Consider the following 8,498-nt stretch of genomic DNA (forward strand, 5'->3'; position numbering starts at 1 on the left):
ATTTTTAAAATAATCAAAGCTGGGTTCTTTCCATTTTGCCCTCTAATTTATGACCCTTTAGGATTTGCATTCTCCAGCTTTCCTGTGCAGTCACGAGGTCTAGAAACATTATTTGTTACAAATAGTGAAATCTCACTTTGACGTGTAATCATGTGATTCCAGGAGCTGAGGCTTTGAGAAAAAAAACCCACAGCAACTATCGCGAGATGGACACTAAAATTGAGACAGCAGGTGTGATGGGGCGCCTGCCACACGCTGGGCTCTAAGGGGTTAATAGAGCCCTTGGGAGGCTGCACAGGAGGCAGCCAATGAGAGATGGGCTGCGAGAAGCAGCCAATCAGGGCTGGGATGGCCCATATAAGAAGGGCTGCAGAGCAGCTTTAATCACTCCCTGGAACTTAAGGAGGGAAGTGGACTGGCTGCCTTGCAGGCAGTAAGTACCCTGGACAGAGCAGTGCTGCAGGCAGAGACACGGAGAGCTAAATACAGCTCCTGGCGGGCTGCAGGGATTGCCAGGCTGAGGCCCTGACGCCAGGGCAAAGAGGGTGCTGGGGAAGTGGCCCAGGGAAATCTATTGAGGAGTTGGAGAGGGCACCCCAAGCAGCAGCCATGTACAGGGTCCCTGGGCAGGGACCTGGAGTAGTGGGTGGGCCTGGGTCCCCTCACCACCACCACTGAGGAAGTGCCTGGACTAATGGACTGAGACATTCCCCTGGAAGGGGGGAAGCAGAGTGCTGCACAGGTGGAGGGCTATGTTATGAAGAAGATTCTGTGCTCCTAGGAGTGGTGCACGTCCTGGAATGAAAGTGATGGCAGCAAGGCACCACCAGAGGAGGACGCCCTGGTGAGCAGAGCTAATTCCCATGACAGCCAGCAGGAGGCACCAGAGTGGTGAGTCCCACCCTGTCACAGCAGGCAACTTTTGGGGATCAATCTATAGAGAAAACTATGCTGTCTGCCTTTGAATAAGGAATCCACTTGAGGAAATAGCTGTGTGCTCAGGGGACACTCCAACAGGCCAAATTCCTCAAATAAATTATTCACTGCACATTATTCACTCAGCTATGAACAGAACATGATGTTTCTCTAATGCCTGTGACAGGGGGTCTCAGGGAACGTTCCCACTCCTAGTGAATTAAAATTCAGAACCTCACAGTGAGGTAGGTCAGGAAATACAGGGATCACCCACTCCTGCCTGCTGAAATATACCCTGGCCTGAGATGGAATGTGGCAGCCATTTAACCATGCAAGTAACACTGCACAACAGTCCAGAGCAGGAAGCGGAGAAGGATACTGTGATTGACTGAAACCACAGAGGGAATTTATGATATTAATTAAAACTAAGCAATGTTCTTCCAGCGTGTCCTCCATGAGGTGCTCAGGGTGTGTTGTGGCGGCAGCCCTCGGGGGGCGGGGGCGGCAGAATGTAATTACCGTGTTGGAATTGAGCCAGGACACCAGGGCGAACACCCCTGTTCTGACAAAACCGGAATCCTAGGCTGTGTAATTGCCACAGCTGATTAGAATATCAGTTTGGCATTGGACCCTCCGGCAGCACACTGCCCTCTCACACAGTGTAGTAATTTATGGCATCACCAATCCATCTCCTACTGTGGGCATGTACAGTGCCTGCCTAGCACAATGGCCCTGGATCTTGGAACTGCCAGACTAGATCAGACCCCTCGTCCATCTAGTCTGGTATACTGTCTCCGGCATGGTCAGCACCAGATGCTTCAGAGGAAGGTGTAAGAACCCTGCAGTAGACACATATCAGATAATCTCTCCCCCACCTGATCTCTAGTAGTTAGATTGGTTTAAGTCCTGATGCATAATAGCTCTTCCAGAATTTGTGTTAACGAGAATCCAGAATTAACATAATTAATGCTATCTTGGTGCATGTCTGATCCCACTCTGAATCTTGCTAAATTCTTGACCTCAACAACTCCCTGTGGCGAGAGTTCCACAGTCAAATTGTGCGTTTTGTGAAAGTGTTTGCTGTTAGAGGGTTTGAATTTGCCACTTTTCCAACTCCACTGAATGCCCCTTGTTGTTGTGTGATGAGTCAGGGAGAGCAGCTCTACCTTCTCTAGCCCATTCATCTCATCTGGGGGCGCCAGGCACTACCATAAACAGAAATAGCAAGAGCTGCTCCTTGGAGATCTCCCATCCAAGTGCTGACCCAGCGTGACAATGCTAGGCTGACTCTGTGGACAGGTCCACAATGGAGCGGGAAGGGGTCATTTCCAGCTCCAGAAGGTACACCAGCACTAGCTCTGATTGAGCTAGTGAGCTACAACTAGCCATGCAGCCACAGTGCCGGGAGGGGCTAGCTACCTGAGTACCTACCGTGGATCTCAGATGGGATGGCATAGACGCCAACTCTGTGAGTGCTCCAGGACTAGAGCACCCATGGGAAAAAAATAGTGGGTGCTCAGCACCCACCAGCTACAGCTGTTTGGCGGCACCTCCAATCAGCTGTTTGGTGGCTGGAGGAGGGGCTTGGAGGAGGGCAGAGAGCACCAAGCGGGAGGGGGCAGAGTGGTGGTGGGAAGAGGAGGAGCGAGGGTGGAGCCTGGGGGGAGGGGGCAGAGTGAGGGAAGGGCCTCAAGGGAAGGGGCGGACAGTGGGGCCTCGGGGCAGAGCAGAGGTGGAGCACCCCCTGGGAAAAGAAAAACTCAGCGCCTATGTGGGCTGGTACTTAGGTCGGCTAACCCCTCCCATGGCTACACTGCTATTTTGATCAGTGCTAGCGCAGGGATGTTTCCTTGAGCTGGAAATGATGCCAGTGCAGACATACCCTACCTGAACCACAGCAGAAGGGGGTAGCACTGCACGCTACACTATGCAAATCAGGGACTTGCAGCTGTCACCCTGGCTATGAGGCGCAGGAGATGCTAAAGAATAGGAACATCATGGGAGAGCTAGCAGTGTGGAAGGCTGCCTTTTTGTCAAGCCACTCACAGTGGTCAAGGGGATTTATGTGCTGTTGTCTTCCAATATCCATGGCTTGTGACAGTTTGGGATGGTACGTGTTGGCGAATGGGGATGTAAGAACTGAAGCTGTCTCCCTGAGGGCCTTTGTGAGAGTGCTAAATCCTCCAGAGGTGAGGAGGTTTCTCCCTTCCCTGCACAGCTATAAATTGGAGAGTTAAAGCTGGGTCTACAAAGGTCGGCTCTGGTATGGAAACGCCTTTGTTCACAAGCGCCACCCTAGTTGTTCGTACTAACGTTGGGAAATTAAGGTTACTCGGAATAGAAAACAAGGAGTGTGATGCTTGCTTGATGCTATCTTTAATTACTGTAACGATCTTCTGGTCAGTGTGTGTGCATATGTCTGTATTCTGTACAAAACAACTACACTACATTCAGACATGGAGCCCTTGCCTGTTCCACACATGCTTTCTTGTCATAGGGAAGAAGACAGGACTCCTTAAAGCCCTGCCTGTCTCCTTCCCCATGCACCTTTATAAGTGGCAGAGGAGACAGCTCACTGCCCAGGAATGCTGTAAGCTCTGCACACATGCATACTTGACAACAATCAGGTAGCTGGTGTGCAGAGACCACTGCCTGTCATGCTGACCAATATTATCTCATTGCTTCCTTGTGCTCCCCCATCTGTCTGTATCCACCTCCTGTCTTATTCTTAGATTTGGGGCAGGGATTGACTTTTTCTTATGTTTGTACAGCACCTAGCACAATGGAGTCCTGGTCCATGACTGGGGCTTCTATGTGCCAGGGTAGTGGCTCTCAAGCAGGAGTAGGCGTACCCCTGGGGTACTCAGAGGTCTTCCAGGGGTACATCGGCTCATCTAAATATTTGCTTAGTTTTTCAAGAGGCTACATAAAAACCACTAGCAAAGTCAGGACAAACTGAGAAAATAAGCAATTTTTCAATAATAGTGTGCTGTGACACTTATATTTTTAGGTCTGATTTTGTAAGCAAGTAGTTTTTAAGTGAGGTGAAACTTAAGGTATGTAAGACAAATCAGACTCCTGAACAGTGGCGTATTAATGCCTAGGCCGACAAGGCCTAGGCCTAGGGCGGCAAATTTGCAGGGGTGGCAAATTTTATAATAGCAGCCAGATGCTGCTTCCACCGGTGCCGGTTCGTGCCCTCCGGGTACACCCCAACTCCACCCCTTCCCTGCCCCTTTCCCAAATCCCCACCCCAGCCCCGCCTCCTCTCCTGAGCGTGACGCATTCCCCCCTCTTCCCCTCTCCTTCGCGAAGCTGTTTTGCGCACAAGCACTGGCAGGGAGAGGGGAGAAGCAGGACCTGGCGGCGTGCTCAGGGGAGGAGGCGGACCGGAGGTGAGCGGGGGGGGGGAGGGGGGGCAATTACTTCAGGGCCTAGGGGTGGCAAAATCATTAATCCACTACTGCTCCTGAAAGGGGTACAGTAGTCTGGAAAGGTTGAAAACCACTGGGCTAGGGCAACATAAGTGATTAAAAATTATAATAGTAATTAATAAATGTGCAGAATCAAAAGAACACCAGCCGGCCATTCAGAGATCTCAGCATAGAACCCAGTACCTTTCTAAATGCCTATCACTTTTGACAAATCACAACCCGTTTTTCACCAGACTTCGTGAAAGCACATCTGTAATCAGGAGACTATCTCCCTGTCACATTGCAAGTTTCTGCTGTCTACCACTGATATACTGGAGCTGTTAAAAAAAAAAATCACTTTTTTTTCTAAAGTAATAAGAAGAGTGTTTTTTATTCACTCTTTTCACTCTTCAGAATGGCTGGCTGAAAATGTTTCAGTTCAAACTTTCCAGAGAAAATCACTCCCATACTGAGCTCAAACCTGCCAGATTTCAGCCAGAAAAGTAAGACTGGAACAGTTATAGGCTACCCAGAAAATTACCCCTTAGAATGAAAACTGTTGTGCAACCTTAACTGAATTGCTATAATCAATACTGTGTTTTTTTTTGTTTTTTTTGTTTTTTGTTTTTTTTTGAAACAGAAAAGAAGTTTATTTGTTACGGTTACAGAGATTACAAAAAGATAAAGAAAACTTAGCAACAAAACAACGCAATCAGAAGGTATAACACAACAGCTTTCAGGAGGGAGAGGTGTTCAGGCTAGCCCAGGCCCAGAGCGGGGGGGCTTCCTCGACACTCGTGGTCTTCCACCCTCCTGAGTTACCTGGTGGCCTAGAGCGGGGGGGCTTCCTCGACACTCGTGGTCTTCCACCCCCTCGAGTTACCTAGTGCCGCGCCCAGGGTCACCGACCCTCCCTCTCCTGAGAGTGCCCGACAAGATGGGCACGGCTGCGGGGTGGGTGGTTGGGAGGGAGGGGGGTACACCCATGTGTTATAAGACCCCTCCTAGATGACAATAATGATGGTATTCACAGCAGCTAACGGCTGTGGCTGGCGTCTCTCGCTCTGTCCCTCAATCAGAGGGTCAGACGGAGGGAACCGGACGGGGTCACCGAGCAGAGAACCCCGGACAGCGCCCACCGCTCCTCGAAGGTGTCAAGGGAGTCGGTGGACGCCGCCCAGATAATCAATACTGTTATGGGGTGTTTACTCCACACTTGCCCTTAAAGGGTTAATGTTGATTGAGAAGGGGTCTAACTTGACAGGCCACACCTGAGGGGAACCAGGTGGCTAAGTAATCCCTGGACTGAGTGAGGGAGCCCAGATGAGGAGGGATGAGCTGGTTTGGGATTATTAAAACAGGAAATTGGCAGCAGAGGGGGCTGCTGGGAAAGGCTGCAGTCCCTCCCAGAGAGGCATGTTTAGAGCCTTCAGAGACATGGAGTTGGCATTTGCTCCTTGGGAGGTGGGAGTGGTGAGGCTGGAACACCCGGAGGAATACCAGATGGTTGCGAAAGGGTTTGGGGAAAGGTAGTAAGGCCCAGGAGGGAACAAACCTTTAACTGTTGGCTAGTGGATCCCTGAGCTGGAACCCAGAGTTGAGGCTGTCTCTGGGGTTCCCCTGCCAGTCACTGAGGGAGTGGCACTGTGCAGCAGTGAATGGGGAGATTGCCCAGGTTTGCTGAAGGAAGACTCTCGTACCCTGAAAGGGGACACCACATAGGGTGACCTGGTAGGATGGCCAAGTCATGAATAGGCTGCAGCATGTGGAGTGAGAGAGGCGGAGAGATGGTGTGCAACTGGGGGAAGGGGTGCTGACCTTATGACCTGTTCCCCGGTGTGACCAGCAGGAGGTACCATCCTGGAGGTGAGTGGAGCACCCGGTCACAAACCTGTATTATTAGATGTGCACCGTTGCCCTCTACTGGGTAGAATCAGAGCTGCTCAGCTGTGTCATAAGTTCTCTATGAAGGTCTCTCCTAGCTCTAGCAGGAGGGGCCTGTGCTACTGGAGCAGGAAGAGCTGAGCATCTCTGCTACTGGCACTAAGTCCTGAGTGCTGTGAGGTGAAGGTCCTGGGGCCACTGATTTATGGGAGGGGCCAATCATATGGTTCCATGACATTTGCCCTTTCCACCATGACCCCCACCCCTGTTACTTTTCCACTAAAACTACAGCCACAGGCAGGAGGAGATATTGAAAGCGGGGTGGGGGGGCTGTCAGAGGAGAAGGGGAACATCTGTGCTCTCACCTTCACAATCTGGCTATGCCACAGCATGACTGAGTACAGCCAGCACACAAGGAGTTAACTTCCCCCACTCTCGTCCACTCTCCCACACATCCATGTGGAACTCCAGCCTCGATTCCAAGTTAGCAGGAATGTGAGGGCTCCATTCCCAGTTGGCGGCAGCAGCAGGCCCTGCAGCATTTTCTGCTGCCTGGTGCCAGCAATGGGGTCTCCATAAATTCAAATACATACACTAGAGCGAGAGAGAGTGCTTATTTCAATGAAGGTTTAGTTTCACAGTAGCTTCAGCCTGGAGGCTCTTTAGAGGCAGCAGACTGATATGGCTGCTGGGGTTTTACCTATACTTGCCCCTCCTGCGTCCTGCCTCCATGCAGCTTCACTAATGGCAAGGAGAGATACAGTTCCTCAGATAGTCATGCTGTAAGGAGAGAGCCCCAGTGCCTGCAGAGATAGAGGAACTGGCAATGGCCTTTTGGTCAATTACGGAAGATCAGTTATCTAGGTCTACCTGCCTTTTAGGGTTGCTACCCATAAAATGCAGGTACTGAGATGACAACACTTTAGCAGTCACACTCCCCTTCGCATGCTGTCTCACCTCTCCACCAGTAGGAAGTGACACTGCCCCATGGAGTCTGCAGAGGCGTAAAATACAATATATCCATTTCTTCACCATCTACCCACCCGCTGTGGATTTCTGTAGGGTTACTGTCTCAGGGAAGTAGCATGAACTGTCAAGTGCCTAAATCATGAAGTAAAGCCATTAAAGGAAGCAATAAAAGCCTAATTCTCTCTTTGGTTAATACATGGTCAGAGGCAGAATTCCGCTGAGGACATAGCAAAGTTGTTTACCAGAAGTAGATTGAAAATTCATTGCAAAAAAAGAAATTGAACTTCTTTCTCTTTGTCTCTGAAACCTGCCTTTCCACCGTCTGACTTGAACCTGTGAGAGCGACATACAAGGAGGATCTCTGGACCTGTTGGGAGTCAGTGGAAAGATCAGTGACTTCACTGGGCAGTCCCCAAGGTGAATAGCACATCATAGTTTAATTAACAAATGATCATTCAAACTACAGAAAAATGGAGAGGAGATGGGGACAAGTATAGAGCCATGTGCTCCTGCTGTTATTCCCCAAACAATATTCAGTCCCTAACCCCTCTCCTAGCTGCAGAATCCATCCCTAGCCCACAGACCCATTCCCTGCCTCACTCCCAACACGTTCCCAGGCACCATCTCCCTACACTCTGTTCAGTAGCATTCTTAGGCTCGGTGCTACTCTCATCAGGTCACCATAGAGCAAGACAAGGCTCACCCTGTAAACCACATAAACCAGTACATGTATTGCTGAGCATTTAAGTCCCATCTGCATTTCCATTCTCACCATGCTGGAGGACCCCTAGCAGTAGAGCAGCCTCTGATGCAGTTAAGATTGGTTTGGCTTTGCAGCAGACACAGGACCAACCTTGAACTGAATCGCGCTAAAGCCTGAGCCAAGCCATAGCAATTAGACCATGGCCTGGTCCCACCTACACTGCACTTTGGGTCCAGGGCCTTACCTTGTTGGGGACAGTCAGGTTGGAACTGTGTCATCACCACTATGCTGGAATTTACAATGCAGACATGACCTTAGAGCAAAGGCGGGGAGTGAGCATGCATGTGAATATTCTCAACTCACTGCTGCAAATAAATCACTGTTCTCTCTCATTCTAATTATTGCTCTTGCCCCAGGTATGTACCAGCTTAATAAGGAAAGACTCTGCAGGATTTATTGCTGCTGCTCCTTGATGTTTCATTTTTTATATTAAAATATGTTTAATTCATTGCAGCATGGAGTCAAATAAGTAAAACAACAGCTGGATTCCAATTGCATTTCTGGAGAAGCTGATTTCCTTTTCTGCTGTTCAAACCAGGGGCAGAGTTGTGCTA

General features: G+C 49.9%; 1 long non-coding RNA gene across 1 annotated transcript; it reads left to right on the plus strand.

The window, feature by feature from the left end:
* The first annotated feature begins 403 nt into the window (after positions 1–403).
* Positions 404–7,595, plus strand: LOC122461824. Its single transcript, XR_006284023.1, has 3 exons — positions 404–433; positions 782–891; positions 7,522–7,595. It is a non-coding gene; the product is annotated as an uncharacterized LOC122461824 (long non-coding RNA).
* Positions 7,596–8,498: the final 903 nt, after the last annotated feature.

This window comes from Chelonia mydas, chromosome 9, assembly GCF_015237465.2.
Source record: "Chelonia mydas isolate rCheMyd1 chromosome 9, rCheMyd1.pri.v2, whole genome shotgun sequence".
NCBI lineage: Eukaryota > Metazoa > Chordata > Testudines > Cheloniidae > Chelonia > Chelonia mydas.